Source organism: Panthera onca, chromosome A1, assembly GCF_046562875.1.
Source record: "Panthera onca isolate mPanOnc1 chromosome A1, mPanOnc1 haplotype 2, whole genome shotgun sequence".
Taxonomy (NCBI): domain Eukaryota; kingdom Metazoa; phylum Chordata; class Mammalia; order Carnivora; family Felidae; genus Panthera; species Panthera onca.
The window spans coordinates 37065961-37085677 of record NC_138339.1 but is presented as its reverse complement, the minus strand read 5'-3'; the positions used below and the strand labels follow the sequence as shown (position 1 = coordinate 37085677).

Below are 19717 nucleotides of genomic sequence, written 5' to 3'. Positions count from 1 at the left end.
TTAAAATGACAAAAGAACATTTCAGTCAAAATTATTAATAATGAATAAAAAATTATTAATGGCAAATGCCCTAGAAATTAAATTACCAGTGAATTAGGATTCTGCTAAATTTGTCAACTAAATTATCACATTAACATGTGGTCTTCCTTTAAGTATATAATAAAGAATTTACCATTCATTCATTCCATAAATATTTATTAAGGGTTTATTAACTGCCAGGAAGACAGATAAAATTAAGGCTCTTGTAGAATAAAATAAATCCCAATCCAAACCAACACTTTTTTTAAATATTATCTTCTTAAAATTTTTTTTTAATGTTTGTTTATATTTGAGAGAGAGGGAGAGAGAGACAGAGCATGAGCAGGGTAGGGGCAGAGAGTGAGAGAGGCACAGAACCAGAAGTTAGCTCCAGGCTCTGCACTGTCAGCACAGAGCCTCATTCGGGGCTTGAACTCATGAACTGTGAGATCATGACCTGAGATGAAGTCAGAGGCTTAACCGACTGAGCCACCCAGGCACCCATTAAATATTATTTTCAAGTTAAGCTGTTACTTTGGTCTTCATTTGTTCAATAATTAATTCTCTTCATAAACATTTTCTGACAACACACCATTTCAGGTATCATTCTAGGTACTAGGTATACAACACAGAACAAAACAGACGTTTCCGGCTTTCCTATGGCTTCCAGTTCAGTTGGGAGGACAGAATAAAAATGTATTAATTGTGTTATGGAATTACATCGGTGATAAGAAGTGTGGTATGGAAGTGTAGGAGATTTTATATGGCATGATCACAGGAGGCATCACTCAAAGAGTTCTATTTGAGCAAAAACTTGAAGGAGTTGAAGAGCAGTATAGAGATCTTCTGAGGCATAGAAAACAGTCAGTACAAGGTTCTGAGGTGGAAGTATATTTGGAATGTTCAAGAACAGCCAATAAACCAGTGTGGCTATGTGATAGTGAGCAAGAAGGAGCAGACAGACATGAGAGCCAACAGGTCACAGAACAAAATTAATAAAAATCATTGATAAAGAGAAAAATCTTAGAAGTTCTTTGCTTCTCTGGGGTATATTGGAGAAAAAATTACATAGGAAAAAATAAAAATAAAGATGCTGGCAGATTTCTCACAGGAAATAACACAATGAGAATATCAAATATTTCGGGAAGAAAAAAACACAGGAAATAGAAAAGGAGATGTTTCTCAACTCATTTAATGAGGCCAGCATTACCCTAATACCCAAACTAGACAAAATATATCACAGAAAAAAAAACCCTATAGACCAATATCTCTCACGAATATACAGACAAAAATTCTTAACAAAATTTTAACAAATTTAACTATATGTTAAAAAAATAACAAACACATCATGACCAAATACAATTCACCTCAAGAATGCAAGGTTTGTTTTAACACTCAAAAATCCATCAATATAATTTATCTTAGTAACAAAAAAACAAAAGTGGATTAATATCTCAATAGATGTAGGAAAAAGAATTAGAAAAAACCCAGTAACTATTCCTAATTCAAATACTCTTTAAACTAAGAGGGTACCATTAAAACCTACAACTAACATCATACATAATAGTGAGAAACCGAATACTTTCCCTCTAAGATCAGCATCAAGGATTTCTACTCTCAACGCTCCTATTCAACATCTAGTCAGTGTAATCAAAGAAATAAAAGGTGCTCAGATTGAAAAGAAAAAAAGTAAAACTGTATTTGTGGACATGACAGTCAATATAGAAAATTCTATGCAATTGGCAAAAGCAAACAAATAAAAATTAATTTAACAAGTTTAGCAAGTTTGCAGGATACGAGATTAACATATAAGAATTAATTGCTTGCATACCATCAAAGACTGCCAGTAACACACTTGTAATTGAACACACTGAAAGAACATACACTGTGCAAGGTATGAGTTTTAGGCGATTTGGGAAGGATCCAAGTAAGCAGGGATTCTAAATAAGGTGCTGCAAGAAAGTGGGGACAATACAATTGTGCATCTTGATTAACCTTACCTAAAAGGAGGGCAGAACAGAGCTAGGGTAAAGTCATACTTGGTAAAGAAGGAGCAGATAAAGCATATTACTGTAGAGTACCGTACTATAAAGAAGTAATATACTCAATATAGTCATATTGGCCCAGGGAGGAAGCTATTGGATATTCTGCTGTTTGCCCACTGACCTTGTTTTCTTCTCTGCTTAGACAAAATTATCAAGCGGCCTTGATTTGTCACACAGCTTCTTGGTAGCAGAGTGACCTTGTTGTTCTGGGAGATTCTTTATGTCCAACAAGATAACAACATGGGCACCAGGATAGCTTCTAAAAGCGCCATGGCCTGTTTGTGTCAGGTTGGCTTTCAGATGTCAGGGATTCCCTTTTCCTTTCTAACATATCTCTTCTAAGAAGGTCAAGTTTTTGAGAGATGAAGCAAGAGTGGAGGAAGGAGCTGCGAAAATCCGTCAGGCTCTCTCACAGGCTCTTGCCCCTGAAATTTTAGCTGCTTTGTATGTTGAACATCTTTATAAAATTCCTGCTCTTACTTAAACAATCTCGAAAGCCACTCTGTGCGTGTGTGTGCGCTTTATTAATATATCATGAACTGAGGCAGAGATACGCAATGTGTGGGTTGAAGTGCTTTTGGATATGATCTTGCAAAGAGTAGATGAATTCAGGAGCACTTGGGGGCCCAGTCAGTTAAGCTCCGACTTCGGCTCAGGTCATAATCTCATGGTTTGTCAGTTTGAGCCCCATGTTTGGTTCTGTGCTGGCAGCGCAGAGCCTGGAGGTGCTTTGGATTCTGTCTCCTCTCTCCCTGCCCCTCCCCGACTCATGCTTGCGCGCGCGCGCGCTCTCTCTCTCTCTCTCTTTCTGAATCTCTCTCTCTCTCTCTCTGAAAAATAAATAAACATTAAGAAAAAAAGAATAGATGAATCCAGAAATTAGATCAGCAGAAACTCAGCCCTATCAGTATTCTTTCCACTACATTGTGCTATATATTTTTTTTAATTAGTAGGAATTTGTTTAGTAAATCCCAGATAATACTTCAATGTGCCATATCACCTCATAGGTTTCCCATATTAATGAGCCAGATCATGAGCCAGCATGGAACACATCTGACATAAATTATGTTGGAAAAGTATGTCTTACTTTCATTAAGATGTAGAAACTAAATAAGTTTCTTCTAAATAAGTGGAAGAAAAAAATGGAATTCATACCTCCATTTTAAATTTAATTTTTATTAATAAAGCCTTCCTTGAATATTCCTCTGGAAATCATATTTTCATTTGTTTGTCTACATCTCATCTCTACAAATGGTATTTTCCAGTGTAAGAATTGACACAACTCTCATTCCTTCTTATACTAAGTCAGTGGTTCACACGAATGAGGACTCAATGAATAGTTGCCTGTTGCTAACATTTGGAGTCACAACATAGATCTCTGTCATACCTCATTTTGCTGCAGAATTCAAATATATTTAATGTTAGTTTTAAATGCCTAAAAGAATATTCATCTTGGGCAGTGGCCTTCAGTTTTTGATGTGTAAGAATATCTCACTTATTTTAGTAAAGAAAAGTTTCAATGAAGATATTCATTTCAGTACAACTCTAGGTAAAATTGGAAACAGTGAGGACTTTAACAAAAAGTGAATGATTAAGTAAATCAGCATATACTCAAAGCATCCATGAAAAATGAAGATGCTAATGATTACGTGAAAAAAAAAATCTTAAATAGGTAGTGATAAGTATAAAGACCAAAATATTAATATGCAAGTCATTCTGATTACAACTCTGGTAAGCTGAACATAACATATAGAAACTGGTGAAAACTGGTTAAACTCCTGAATGGGAATATAGTTTGTATTTGCATGGCGGGGCAATATATCTTCATTTTACTTAATGTTTTAAAAATAATCAACTTGGTAAGGTTGTTACATTATTTTACAATAAAAATTATAAGGATATTTATAACTTAACTCAGTTTGAAATTTTATCATATGATAGTTTTTAAATAAAATTTAAATAATATTGAAATTTAAATCTTTCTTAAAACTTCTGTTTAAAATATTGACCCACGTTTCAAGAGCACAAAAATATAAAATTATATACAGATTTAAGAAAAGTAGAACCTGAAATTCCTATCAGAAAGAAAAAAACACTGATGATTTTTGCTTCACAGGGGAGCAGTGAGTTTTATAAACTGAAGTTAAATTTTAATTCCAATTTTGACAATTGTGTAACTTCACAGATAGCCAGCAGGTGTCAGACTCACACTACCTTATACGATATAAAAATTCACGTTGGGCAAAGAGTTGGAGTTTTGTGACTTTTTCGAGATACTCAATAAAGTAAATTGAATATAAGGTGGGGGGAAATACATAATTCTATTTTACAAGTTGGGAGAAGAACCTTTAAGACATGCTTTTAGATAAGAACTTGATATTAATGCACTGATTGGAAAATGGCAAGATCTGGAAAGTTATTTGGCATTATTTATTCATAGTTGAAATTTAAAAATTCATATTGCTTGAATTAAAAAATGAGGGAAACATTTATGCATGTATATGAAAATTATTTCATAATATTATTAACTGAGAAACAGCAGTATACAGTTATCATTACATTTGTGTGTGTGTGTGTGTGTGTGTGTGTGTGTATCTGTAACAGGTATATTGATATATTAAAGGGTCATAATTTTAAAAAGTGTATATACCGACTTTTGACTCATGTCATGATCTCATGGTTCATATTTTCGAGCCCTGCATCGGTCTCTGTCCTGACAAAAAGATCCTGGATCCTGCTTCAGATTCTGTGTCTCTCTCTCTCTCTCTGCTCCTCCCCTGCTCATGTGCTCTCTCTCTCTCTCAAAAATAAATGAGTAAAAAAACATAAAAAATGTTTAAAAAATAAAAAAAATGTATATACATTAAAGGGCATCGCATTAACAGTGATCATTTATGGATGGTGATACTGTGCTTAAATGTTTTCTTTTTAAATTTTTCTTAATGTTTTTATTTGTTTTTTGAGAGAGAGAAAGAGACAGAGCATGAGCAGGGGAAGGGCAGAGAGAGAGGGAGACATAGAATCTGAAGAAGACTCCAGGCTCTGAGCTGTCAACACAGAGCTCGATGTTGGGCTCGAACCCATGAACCATGAGATCATGACCTGAGCCGAAGTTGGCTGCCTAACTGACTAAGCCACACAGGCACCCCTTTAATACAATACTTTTAACATTAAAAGGAAGGTAGTTTTGTAGTTTCCCTCATCCTGCTGTCTGCAATGTTTTGTTTAGCCTTTGTTTGACCCTTGAATATAATGGCTCCGTTTCTGCTTTTGTTATGTCACTTGCTTATTTCTTGTTTTATTTATCAAACACCTAAAAAGCACAAATATTAACATATTAATCCCATAACAACCTTATAAGGTAGGTGCTATCGTTAGTACATTAGAAAACTGAGACACAAAGCAGATAAGTGACTTGCTGAGCTCATCATTTAAAATCAAGTAGCCAGATTCCATGTTCTAAACTCCTCTGATAAACCTAGAAATGCCATATGGATGGATGATAACATTTTTAAAGTGACAAGTATTTTGAAAATTAGCTAAATACAAGTCTCAGTCAGCAAAAGTTAGATGATGTATAGAAATACAACTTTATGTTGTTTCTGCCTTTAACACTACTTTAGATCTAGTGGGTTTTTCTGCTGTTTGTATGTCGTTCTTGTGGAAGGAACTGCTTGGCTGCTTCCAGGGCTCACCAGCTGAGGGAGCTCTCTCCAAGGACTTAATTTACAGCCCTGTCTGTCCATGCATGATAGAGATCTATTCTTACCCTGGAATATTGCTGTTTCTGGGCTATTATACTTCTGAAGCATCATACATACTTGCCTATTCTCAGATCCCACCAATTTATGTGTGGTGTTCATTCTTTTTCAGGCCTCTCTCGGCTGTTCGGCGTCTGTCCCCTCTTTCTCAGATCCTCTAATCACTCTCAACTAGCATCTCCCTTTCTTTCTTTCTTTCTTTCTTTCTTTCTTTCTTTCTTTCTTTCTTCTCCTTCTTCTTCTTCTTCTTCTTCTTCTTCTTCTTCTTCTTCTTCTCCTCCTCTTCTTCTTCTTCTTCTTCTTTTTTTAAATTTTAATGTTTATTTTTGAGAGAGAGAAACACACAGAGTGTGAGAAGGGGAGGGGCAGAGAGAGAGGGAGACACAGAATCTGAAGCAGGCTCCAGGTTCTGAGCTGTCAGCACAGAGCCTGATGTGGGGTTCAAACTCAGGAACTATGAGACCATGACCTGAGCTGAAGTCAGATGCTTAAACGACTGAGCCACCCAGGTACCCCTAACATTTCCCTTTCTTGAGGAAATGAGCATTAGAAAAACCCAGGGAGCTTGAACATGGCAAAAGGCAAATGAGAGTATGGGAGAAAATACCAGTAAAACATATTAATATTTCACAAATATTTTCCAACACATCATGAACTATTAAAAGGAGAGAAGCAAATTTTGAAAGTCAAAGGTCTACCTATTACATCATGCAATTTTTATAGATTTCATATTACATTATGATCTCAGAGCTTTCCCCAATTTCTGAAATGCGTGGGAATAATTTTATTTGGTATGGGTGAATAGTAGCCACATAAAGAGTATCATTTTTGAGTTTCCCTTCTCTTTAAAAAAATTTTTTTAACGTTTATTTATTATTGACAGAGACAGACAGAGCATGAGCATGGGAGGGGCCAAGAGATGGGGAGACACAGAATCTGAAGCAGGCTCCAGGCTCTGAGCTGTCAGCACAGAGCCCGATGTGGGGTTTGAACTCACGAACCGAGAGATCATGACCTGAGCCAAAGTCGGACCCTTAACTGACTAAGCCACCCAGGCATCCCTCCCTTCTCTTTTTTAAAAACTTCATAGAAAAGAGAGAGACAGGGAGACAGAACCAGTGACAGAGATTGAAAGAAAAAGAGATTCATAATTACTCTAGGGCAAATTAATCTTTTTCTTGCTGCTATTTCCCAGCTCTCCACTGTTTGGAGCCCTTGTTTCATACTTCAGCGGGTCTCTTTACTGAGTTTTGTTTAGTTTTTGTATGCTTCTTACAATCTTTTATTTACCTCTTCTTAGCAGTGTCTCATATACGCTATTTCTAGCTTCCAATAGCATGTGCCTTTTCTGCAGAATTACCATTTGGTATACTGCTGCTGGTCTGATTAAAAGGATGAACTCCGTCAGCTAGTGTGGATGGCTTTGCTTACTGATACTAAGTTGCACCGGGCACTCACTACTGAAACTATTTTCGAAGCTTCCCTCTGTGAAATATTATGCATTCTGAAGCTTCTGTAGTAGTTTTCAACTATCTGTTGAATTGCATTACTGTACTTTGGCTGGAAATCAAGATATGCATATATAGTTGAGGTTTTGTTGTTGGTTTTGTTCATTTCTTTGCTTGCTTTTTGATGTGAGCTGACCAGAGATGGACGGTGCACTCTAGAATGAAAGGTAAAGGCATTGTATGTTACTATAGATGTGCCAGACTATTGTGTCCACTCATTTCTTGCTAGGGTAGACTTTCATATCTGTTCAGATGAGGATACATGCTTATGTATAACACAGCATTCCAGAATAGATTTCCCAAACTTTATGTAGGAAGAGTGTTCACTTGGGAAATAACAAGATAGATTATTTATGGGTAAAAGTATTATCTATTCTTTGTACCTTCCAGAAATGTTTGTCCAATAGAGGATAATTTGCATATTCCCTAAAATAAAAATTCTGACAGAAGTTATAATTGCTGCCATCAATGACTGAAAAGCTTTTAGAATATTTTACCTTCTAAATAAAGTTCTGAATAGAGCTACCCCTTTATCAAAAGTGCTTTTTAAAAGTCCCTTAATTGTGAAATCACATAGAAAAGCTTCTAATTGAATATCTTTAGTTCTGAGTACTAAAAACTACTAAGCTATTCAAGCAGGCATCAGCTGTCAAGACATAGGGTTTTTAGTCTCCTGTGAACACACGTAATCAGTGCAACCTTTATGGAAAAATTCCATTAAATGTTAGAAGTACATTTGAGTGCAGTTTCCATTTTCTAGCGAAATGGCTGTTTTCTTTGTAAGATTTGTTGGTTTTTATAAGGATTAAATGTTCTTTTTTTAAAAAATTTAATCATGGACATGAACTAATTTGAGAATAACACAAAAGTTTTCTGAATGAGTTAACCATTATTTCAAATATTTAAAATTTACCTAAAATTATGATCCTAATAATGCTTTATAAATTTTTTTGTTACATTTTGTCCAAGTGCTTCTGATGACAAATATTTCTACATGAAAAGAAAGTCTTAATAATAGTCACTAGTAAAGAGAAAAAAAGAAAGAAAATAAAAATTTATGTATTAGGAGTTGAAAGTTAGCTAGTAATAAAAGAAGGAAAAAAAAAAGAGAAAGGAAATATTCATTTCATGAAGGATGACCCAACTTTTTGAGCCATGTTTTAAGCTTCTTATGAAATCAGACAGAGCAAATGGACCTTTGGGTATCTAAGCCCATATAAAAGGCAGTTTAAGCGAAGAATTATCTGTGGTTGAATACACATGTATATGTGTGTGACAACAGGCCAAGTCTATTGTGTTGTTAGCCAGGGAGGGCAGATTCAATGAAGATTTTGATACAGCCCATAGAAAATTTCTCCTTTCTTTTAAAAATCTATGGCTGAATTCTCCTTCTTCTTCCTCTTCTTCTCCCTCCTCCTCCTCCTTCTTTTTTTTTAAGTAGGCTTCTCTCCCAGCACAGAGCCCAACATGGGGCTTGAGATCTAGACCTGAGCTGAGATCATGAGTCCAATGCTTAACCAAGTGAGCCCAGGTGCCTCCTATGGCTGGATTCTTAAAACCTCCTATGAAGATAGATGACAGTCTTTGTTAGCTGTTTTTCTACACACAATAGTGTTTTTTCTTTTTCTTTCTTCCTACCTCCCCCCCCCCCCCCGCCCCACCCACTCAGGGGTAGGATTATGGAATATCATTGTTAGAAATAATATTAATTTTTTTTTGAGAAAAAACTTACCAAAAAATCAATAGTTCCCAAACATGCAAAATGTCTGTTCTTTCTCCAGGAAGGCCATCTTATTGATTGCCCTTAATTTCCACTTCCACAAGCTTTTCTTCAATTGCTGAATAAATATAAAATATTTTTGTACAACTCCTCGTCATCAGAGGATATCTAAATGGTCTTGATCTCCATAAAATAAAATAATGATTTGTGTCACTGTAAGTGTCCCTCCCCCCCCCCCTTTTTTATGTATCCACTCAGGTGCCCCTTCTTTTTTTAAATGTTCCTTAAAACATTTAAATAATTCTATATTTAAAAAATCCCTACTGAATTCACAGTATGATCAACCAAACAACTGATAGAAATCTTTTTTCTATAGCATCCAAAGAGAGCTCTTCACTGGACAGATGATAACTCAGCTTTGAAACTTGAAAATAAATAGTTTGGCATTGCTGTGTGAATTAAAAGATCTGTTTTTCATTAGCATGTCATTTTTTAAAGTTTATTAGAATTGTCAGTGCAGAGCCCAATGTAGGGCTCAAACTCACGAACCATAAGATCATGACCTGGGGCAAAACCAGGAGTCAGATGCTTAACTTACTGAGCCACCCAGGTGCTCCTAGCATGTATTTAGAATGGTCTGATCCTGCCCTTCTCTCTTCTTTAACTCTACTCAAGAGACCATTTCTGCAATGTTACAGAGACTTCTGTCACATAAACAAGTCATCTTAACCAACTGATGAGGTGCTTTTCTCCAAGGTCTGTGAATCTTGAATCCAATTTTGCCTTTTGTTCTCTGTATTCTCTAACTTCCTGCAATAGAACCGTCATGCTTCATGCTATTACCCTCTATTGCTGTGGACTGGATGTTGGCTTATAAAAGCAGTATCTGCTGAGATGAGTAAGCTCTCATTTATATACAAAAATGATTCCTCCATAGGTTAGTGTCCAAAAATGATGATATATTTTTACTTGTTTCTCTATGCTTTCTTCCTTTGATTTTTCTCACATTTACGGTTTGGCCAGATGGAATTGGGGGCACAGTCACTGGAACACGCTCTTTGATTGCTAACGCTAGCCCTGACTAAGCACTGATTTGTTCTTAGAATGTGGCCCGGGCCTAGCCAGTACTAAGCACTTAATAAATGGTTGAATGAATGACTACATAGAATTTATGGAGGAAGAACAAAAGAAACTAACTGGTCCATGAGGTAATTGAACTTATAATCTTAGCTTCATCAGTAGAAGTGTTTATGTCCAAACGTAATTGTATGGAATCCACATATTTATTTCATAAAGAAGCTTTGAGCAATAGTTTGGCTGGAATCCTCCCCAAATACCATTTTTCTTTCCTTCTTTCTTTTCTCTCTTTTTACCATTTAGTAAATCAAAATGTGGAAACACTTTAAAATAAAAATTGAGCTCAGACAAGAAAACTAACCATGCTTGTCAGGTTGCTGAATCAAGTCTGTGCATGAAATCTGACAGAACAAGTGCTCTCTGGGGCCCTAAGGTTGTTCAAGTACATGAATTGCAGCTTAAGCATACAGGCTTCTGGGGAGAAAGCCAGCTACAGACAGTGTCACACTATGCAGGGACATCCCTTGTCATTGGCGGGTGGGGGGGGGGTCAGAGTGCGCTCAATTGCTGAAAACCTCTGTTTATTTGCTCTTAATTTTAAGCCACAAAGTATTAGAGTCTACTCGTCTATACTGTCTTATCTTTACCTTATTCAAAGTCCCCTCTTTTTTTATGTATATATATTTTTTCTTTTTTGATGTTTATTTATTTTGGGGAGGGTGGGAGGGAGGGACAGAGAGAGGGAGAGACACAGAATCCAAAGCAGGCTCCAGGCTCTGAGCTGTCAACAGAGCCGGATGCAGGGCTCCAACTTATGAACAGTGAGGTCATGACCTGAGCCCGAGTCAGACACTTAACTGACTGAGCCACCCAGGCACCCCAATGTTTATTTATTTTTAGAGAGAGAGAGAGAGAGAGCGAGAGCGCGAGAGAGAGAGCACATGCATGTGCATGTGAGTGGGGGAAGGGCAGAGACAGGGAAAGAGAGAGAGAACCCCAAGCAGGCTCCACAGCACAGAGCCTGATGCAGGGCTTGAACCCAAAGGACTGTGAGATCATGACCTGAGCCAAAAGCAAGAGTCAGTTGCTTAATTGACTGAGCTACCCAGGCACCCCCAAAGTCACTTCTTTCACAACAGCACCAACAGTGAAAAAATCCTGTGTCACATATAAAAGGTTCCTAGCACCTGAACTTATCACACTGTTTAGAAAAAAAACATTCTAAATATAGGATTGCTGTTCTTACTACAGATAAATCTCAACTTTCTTAATAACTCCTCCTTTCCAGGAAATAAATGATGCTGAGAAAATGTGACATTGGACAACAATGTCTTATTCATTATTTATGGCACCAAGAAAGAATAAATTACCACATGCATTTAAAATTTTTTAAGTCAGTGTGAAGGTTTCTTCCAGTTCTAATGTCTTGTGATTCTAAGAATAGGGGATATATTTTAATGGTTGAAATCATAAGAGTCATCAATGTTTACTGAGCATTTTCTACGTACTCGACACTGTTAAGTAATTGCCTTGTCACATTTCATTCTCAGAAAATGTCTACAAGAAAGGCAATGCTATTACAGCCCATGACAAGGTGGGGAAATGAGGATTAATGAGGTTGAGACGGGCCTAAGTTTCCAGAGGAAAAAAAGTAGAACTGACTTTTGAATGCAGGCAGTTTGATTAAAGGGCCCAAGTTTTAGGCACTCTATACTAGAACCAAAACATTGCAAGCTTTTGTTTGCTACTCTAAGATTTTACCTAAAATGGTTTTATTCACCAAGTATATAGAGTCAATAGAAATTCTGAAGGTAGTATTTATGAGCTAAGAAGGAAGATGAAAGCTTTTTTAAAAAATTCTTTTTAAGTTTATTCATTTTTGAGAGAGAGAGAGAGAGAGAGAGAGAGAGAGAAAGAGAGAGAGAGAGAAAGAGAGAATGTAAGCAGGGGAGGGGCAGAGAGAGAGAGAGGGAGACACGGAATATGAAGGAGGTTCCAGGCTCTGAGCTGTCAGCACAGAGGCTGATCTCACAAACCTGTGAGATCATGACCTGAGCTGAAGTCGGACGCTTAACTGACTGAGCCACCCAGGGGCCCCGAAGATTATAACTTCTTTATAGACTCCAGTCTCCCTATCAAATCCCCCATAAATGAACAAAAAATGTAAAGAAAAAAAAAAAGAAACTGACAATAAATTTACCATCACCACATAGGGTAAATAGCATCATTTAATTCTAAAACCAGAGCAAACATACAAACAAAAACCAATGTCTCAGTAAAGAATGAGACATACATTTCTGACCAGAATAGAAGAGCATAGCCTGGTATTGTTCCTTATAGGAACCACAAACCCCAAACGCCTCTTAGTGAGTGGAGAATTTTTACTAATAACCCCAAACCTGGAGAAAAATAGAATGTTGATACACTTTCCCCCTAACTTCTAAGGAAGCACAGTGGAGATCCTTTCTGGTAAAGATGAAGTGAAAGAAAATAATAGGCCTTGGGAATTAAAGTTCTAGCACTATGTTCTGAACTGGGGAAATGATTCAAAGTTCAAAGGTATTTCTCCTATAGGAATGGCCTGCCCCACTCTCTAATCCCACTCCAAACTCAATGCAATATGGGCTTCTAGATTAAATGTTTATAATGAGGGGTGCCTGGGTGGCTCAGTTGCATAAGTATCCAACTTCAGCTCTGGTAATGATCTTGCAGTCTGTGTTCAAGCCCTGCATCGGACCCTGTGCTGACAGCTCAGAGCTCAGAGCCTGGAACCTGCTTCAGGTTCTGTGTCTCCCTCTCTCTCTCTCTCTCTCCTCTCCCAAACCCAAGCTCTCTTTCTCTCTCTCCCTCCAAAAATAAATAAACAGTAAAACATTAAAAAAAAATCATATAACAAACAATTACTTATTGTTTATCCAGAACTCAAATTTAACTGAGTGTCATGTTTTTATTTGCTATAGGATGTGTAGGTAAATTTGGATTTCAGATAAACAATGAATATTATTTTAGAATAAGTATATAGAAAATGTTGCAAGGGACATACTTATACTAATAAAAATATTGCTGATCTTAATCTGTTTTTCTTCATTTCAACATTGATGAGATTCTTTAGGAAATAATATTTCTTGTCATGAATATATATTGAAAGTTTTAGTTTTATTTTTTCCTTATTAAATTAAGTACAGGGGCTCCTGGATGGCTCAGTTGGTTAAGTGCCCGACTTCAGCTCAGGTCATGATCTCATGGCTTGTGAGTTTGAGCCCTACATCGGGCTCTGTGTTGACAGCTCAGAGCCTGGAGCCTGCTTCAGATTCTGTCTCTCTTTCTCTTTGCCCCTCCCCTGCTTATGCACTCTCTCTCTCTGTCTCTCAAATAGAAATAAACATTTAAAACATTTAAATTAAGTACAAATAAATGAAATGTTTTAAATTAAAAAAAAAACCTCTTTATTCTGATTTCGTTTTAATAAAAATAGTCCTAACATCTATCTACTATCTTCTTAGTGATTTATGTACTGGTCTACCTTGTACATTTCCACTTTCCTATCTGTGTATTCCAAAAAATTAGGATGATATTACCTAATAGCAACGATGATAATTTTTAAGTGGTTGTTTCAGGGTAAGTTTAAGGTTTTTTTGTACTTTCTGCACTGTTTGATTCTGTATGAGTATATATAATGTTCACAGAAACAAGAGAGCAAATAAAAGAGATAACTGTGATCCAAAAAATAAGATGTTAAGAGTGGAAAATCTGGGTCATGAGTAATTATTTTCTTATGTATTGTTCTATTTTCTTTTTTCTTTTTTAAAAATTTTAATGTTTATTTATTTTTGAGAGAGAGAGAGAGAGAGAGAGAGGCAGATAGAGGAAGACACAGAATCTGAAGCAGAATCCAGACACTGAGCTGTCAGTACAGATCCTGATGTGGGGCTTGAACTCATGAACCATGAGATCAAGACCTGAGCTGAAGTCAGAAACTTAACCAACTGAGCCATCCAGGTGCCCTGAGTCTATTTTCTTTTCTTTTCTTTTTTTCCTTTAATTTATTTTTTTTAATTTACATCCAACTTAGTTAGTTACCATATAGTGCAACAATGATTTCAGTAGATGCCTTAATGCCCTTTACCCATTTATCCCATCCCCCCCTCCCACAACCCCACCAGTAACCCTCTGTTTGTTCTCCATATTTAAGAATCTCATATGTTTTTGTCCTCCTCCTTGTTTTTATATTATTTTTGCTTCTCTTCCCTTATGTTCATCTGTTTTGTATCTTAAAGTCCTTATATGAGTGAAGTCATATGATATTTGTCTTTCTCTGGCTAATTTCGCTTAGCATAATACCCTCTAGTTCCATCCACATAGTTGCAAATGGCAAGATTTAATTCTTTTTGATTGCTGATATATATATATATATATATATATATATATATATATATATATATATACCACAACTTCTTTATCCATTCATCCATCGATGGACATTTGGGCTCTTTCCATACTTTGGCTATTGTTGATAGTGCTGCTATAAACATGGGGGTGCATGTGTCCCTTTGAAACAGCACACCTGTATCCCACGGATAAATGCCTAGTAGTGCAATTGCTGGGTCGTAGGGTTGTTCTATATTTAATTTTTTGAGGACCCTCCATACTGTTTTCCAGAGTGGCTGTACCAGCTTGCATTCCCACCAGCAGTGCAAAAGAGATCCTCTTTCTCCGCATCCTCGGCAACATCTGTTGTTGCCTGAGTTGTTAACGTTAGCCATTCTGACAGGTGTAAGGTGGTATCTCATTGTGGTTTTGATTTGTATTTCCCTAATGATGAGTGATGTTGAGCATTTTTTCATGTGTCGGTTGGCCATCTGGATGTCTTCTTTGGAGAGGTGTCTATTCATGTCTTTTGCCAATTTTTCACTGGATTATTTGTGTTTTGGGTGTTGAGTTTGATAAGTTCTTTATAGATTTGGATACTAACCCTTTATCTGATATGTCGTTTGCAAATATCTTCTCCTATTCCATCAGTTGCCTTTTAGTTTTGCTGATTGTTTCGTTCACTGTGCAGAAGCTTGTTATTTTGATGAGGTCCTAATAGTTCATTTTTGCTTTTGTTTTCCTTGCCTCGGGAGACGTGTTGAGTAAGAAGTTCCTGTGGCTGAAATCAAAGACGTTTTGGCCTCCTTTTTCCTCCAGGATTTTTATGGCTTCCTGCCTTATATGTAGGTCTTTCATCCATTTTGAGTTTATTTTTTGTGTATGGTTTAAGAAAGTGGTCCAGGTTCACTTTTGAGCATGTCGTTGTCCAGTTTTCCCAGCAGCACTTGCTGAAGAGACTGTCTTTATTCCATTGGATATTCTTTCCTGCTTGGTCAAAGATTAGTTGGCCATACATTTGTGGGTCCATTTCTGGGTTCTCTATTCTGTTCCATTGATCTGAGTGTCTGTTCTTGTCTTGTCTTGATGATTACAGCTTTGTAATATAGCTTGAAGTCCAGGATTGTGATGCCTCCTGCTTTGGTTTTCTTTTTCAAGATTGCTTTGGCTATTCAGGGTCTTTTCCAGTTCCATACAAATTTTAGGATTGTTTGTTCTAGCTCTGTGAAGAATGCTGGTGTTATTTTGATAGGAATTGCATTGAATATGTAGATTGCTTTGGGTAGTATTGACATTTTAACAATATTTGTTCTTCCTATCCGGGAGTATGGAATCTTTTTCCCATTTTTTTGCGTGTGTCTTCTTCCATTTCTTTCATAAGCTTTCTGTAGTTTTCAGTGCATAGATTTTTCACCTTTTTGGTCAGATTTATTCCTAGGTATTTTATGGTTTTTGGTGCAATTGTAAATGGGATTGATTCTTTGATTTCTCTTTCTGTTGCTTCATTATTGGCGTATAGGAATGCAACCAATTTCTGTGCATTGATTTTATATTCTGCCACTTTGCTGAACTCATGGATCGGTTCTAACAGTTTTTTGGTAGAACATTTTGGGTTTTCCACATAAAGTATCATGTCATCTGCGAAGAGTGAAAGTTTGCCTCCTCCTGGCCGATTTGGATGCCTTTTATTTCTTTGTGTTGTCTGATTGCTGAGGCTAAGACTTTCAATACTATGTTGAATAACAGTGGTGAGAATGGACATCCCTGCCATGTTCCTGACCTAAGGGGGAAAGCTCTCAGTTTTTCCCCATTGAGGTAGATATTAACATTGGGTCTTTCATATATGGCTTTTATGATCTCGAGGTATGATCCTTCTATCCCTACTTTCTTGAGGGTTTTTATCAAGAAAGGATGCTGTATTTTGTCAAATGCGTTCTCTGCATCTGTTGAGAGGACCATGTGGTTCTTGCCCTTTTATTGAAGTGATGTATTACATTGTCTGTTTTGCAGATATTGAGCCAGCCCTGCATTCCAGGTATAAATCCTACTTGGTCATGGGAATAATTTTTTTAATGTATTGTTGGATCCAGTTGGTTAATATCTTGTTGAGGATCTGAGTCTATTTTCTTAAAAAAAATTAAAGAAATTCTAAGCATATACATAATCTCTGTATCATTTAGAACTAGAAAGCTAGAAGAAATGGGAAGGCAGCTTATAAAATACTAGAAATTTCCCACCTGCAAGAAATGAATCCACCTGTAAGAAAAACAGTAATATATATATGTATATATATATATATGTATATATATACATATATACGTATATATATATGTATATATATATATACGTATATATATTGGGCACAGTGGAAAAACAGGCAAGAATAGGGAATAAAAAAAGACAAAGTAAGAAGATTAAAAAATCTTCTGTTGAGAGCTAATTTTAGACATTTTATAGAAAGCCAGCCTTGCATTATGAAATCACTTCATGGCACAATTCTCATTTACTACCTGCTATGTGGACTGGTTTTACACTAGGTGAAGACTGTTTAATTTCCATTGTCTTCTATCATGGAATTTCCTTGCTGATTACAGAGAAGCAGAAAGAGTTAGGGCTTTCCCATCCCAGTTTTCCACTTTCCTTAACATCTGGTGACTGACTGTTTTACTTACTGTGAGAAACCACAGACTTGTGTCCAGGACTAATAGTGATAATTGATGACCTGATCTCTCCAGGCAACCCTTTCTCCACTGTCAGGATATGTTTCATAACTACCTTTCCCAGATCTTGAACTAAGCTCAAATATCTCATTCTGAACTATTGGTTATGTTACCCAAGATACAATTAATCTAAAACGGCTAACTAGAGTATTAAGTAAATTTAGATAAACCAGGGGATTCTTTTCCTTAAACTTTATTTATTTTGAGAGAGAGAGACAGAGTGCGCACACATGCAAGTGTGAGTAGGGGGAGGGGCAGAGAGCGAGAAGAAGAGAGAGAATCCCAGGCAGGTTCCTCACTGTTGGCACCCAGCCCCAGGCAGGGGGTGGGGGTGGTGAAGAGGGGAACCCTCACACCATGAGATCATGACCTGAGTGGAAATCAAGGGTGAGAAGGCTAACTGATTGAGCCACCCAGGTGCCACAATTGGGAGTTTTTTTAATAGAAAAACTTTACAGGGGTGTTTTGTTGCTGCTGCTACAATTATGAAACCTGAAGAAATAATAATAATAAAGGTAATAATTACAATGGTGAATCAAGAAATTATAATTGTTTACATGTTTATTGTTTATGCAGATGTATAACTTAATGATAGTCTTTTTTTATATTTAAAGTTACCTAATTTACATGCATAAACAAACATTTACAATAATCATAATTACAATAATTGCTATTTTGGCCGTAAAACTCAGCCCCTCCTCCATCCCACTCTAATAATGAATCTCATCACATTAGATGCTCACTTGCCCATTTGTGTCATCTCCTAACAGGTTCCACCACCCTCCCACCCTTGCTCGCATCTGATTGATCAGGAGACTCTGTTGGAGGTGTTTGGCCACAACTACCTCAAAGAGACAACCTTTCCGCCTGCCATCTCCAAGCAAGAAGATAAGTATGGACACAGCCAAGAACAAATTGGTGGACTAGGTGTTTCAAGCAAATCTACCCAGACTCATCATTCTGGAGTCTGGCTCACACCATCTCTCAAGCAACCCTGAGTCCTCCAAAACTTCCCTGGAAACAATGGTCAAAGTTCCATCTGGATGTCGATGTTTCCCAGGAGCCGGGCAAGGACTGAAGGGCTGGATTCTGTCTCAACAGAGGTGCGAAGGGAAGAGGGCCAAATGAGCCGTGTTTGGGGAGGGAACTCCACATGCACCTACCAGGAGTCTATGACCTTCCAGGATGCCCAGGGCCCTGAGACCCAAGACTCAGGATACAGGGGCAGGCTCCTGAGGCAGTAGGTCTGTCTGGCAAGGTCAAAGGTCGTAGCATCCCCAATTCACGGTTCCATTATCCTTGAGGCCAGCTGTTCCTCCCTGAAGCTGGGTCAGGTCTAGAACTTTCCCCAGGAGTCTATTGCTCCAACTCCTCAAGCTTTTCCCCTGAAGGACAACCCCAGGGATTTGATCTCTTTCAGACCCAGCCAACTAGCCAGCACTCTGCACTTGGGGACCTGACCCCTTTACCTAAGCTCCTCTATAAGAAAGTGTTTTCCTCCAGGTGCCTGGGTGACTCAGACTGTGAAATGCTGGACTTCCGGTCAGGTCATGGTCTCACAGCTCTCCAGCCCCACAACTGGCTCTCTGCTGACAGCTCAGAGCCTGGAGCCTGCTTTGGATTCTGTGTCCCTCCCGGCCCCCCCCCCACCCCGCTTGCAATCTGTCTCTCTCAAAAATAAACATAAAAAAAAAAAAAAGAAAAAGATAAAACGGAAGTGTTTCCCTCGTTTGAATACCATGGGGGAAGCCTGTGGGCGGGCGAGGACCGGGAGCTGGTGGTGCGGCTGTGTGTGGGGATGGAGGGTGGGGTTCCCCAGGAAGGTAAACAGGAACCCTGATATCTCGCAGGGTGCACTTTGTGGCTTTAGGTGGGTGGGGGGAAGAAGCGCAGGTCCTGGTGGAAGGGCAGGGAGAGAAGGGGCTGGGATGCGCTCAGCATCAGGAGAGGCTCAGAAAAAGGCTGGATCAGGCGTGAGGCACGGCTTCTGCAGCCACTCTTCCAGGAAGAAGCCCGATATCTCGAGATCTTAGAGATCTACGGGTGCCGGCAGGGGAGTCAACACCGGGATGTCAGGTGCAGAGGTTCTTCTCCCAGACTCCTTTGGCTTATCAAGAAAACTCCAATTCCTTCCCTTCCATCCCCCCGAGAGACAGTGCTGCCGGCGCTTGGCTCCAGGGGCCAGGCCAGGTGTGGGGAGAACGGGCTGTGGCCCAAAGGCTGTGCAAAAGCGCACCCGCCGAGCGCAGACTGAGGCGGTGAACTGCGCAGGCGTGGACTGTGGGCCGCAAAACTGTTGTTTCCCTGAGGACCTAAGGCTGCAGGTGGCCCTCCAGATTCTGGTGCGGAGCTCTGGGATGCAGCCGGAAGTCAGCCAGGGTCCCAGGCCTCAGCAACCCCAACTCTCTGTTCCCTTAGCCTCAGGGCACTTGACCCTCCCTAGGCTGCGAGGTGTATAGAGTTCGTCCCAGGAGATCAGCTACTGGTAAATAAGAAGTAC

General features: G+C 38.2%; 1 long non-coding RNA gene across 1 annotated transcript in view; it reads left to right on the top strand.

Moving 5' to 3' along the window:
- Positions 1-19534: 19534 nt before the first annotated feature.
- Positions 19535-19717, top strand: part of LOC132680114 (uncharacterized) — a 62027-nt gene continuing 61844 nt past the window's right edge. Inside the window, exon 1 of the long non-coding RNA XR_009610523.3 lies at positions 19535-19702. This is a non-coding gene — a long non-coding RNA (uncharacterized LOC132680114). The remainder of the gene's footprint in view (positions 19703-19717) is intronic.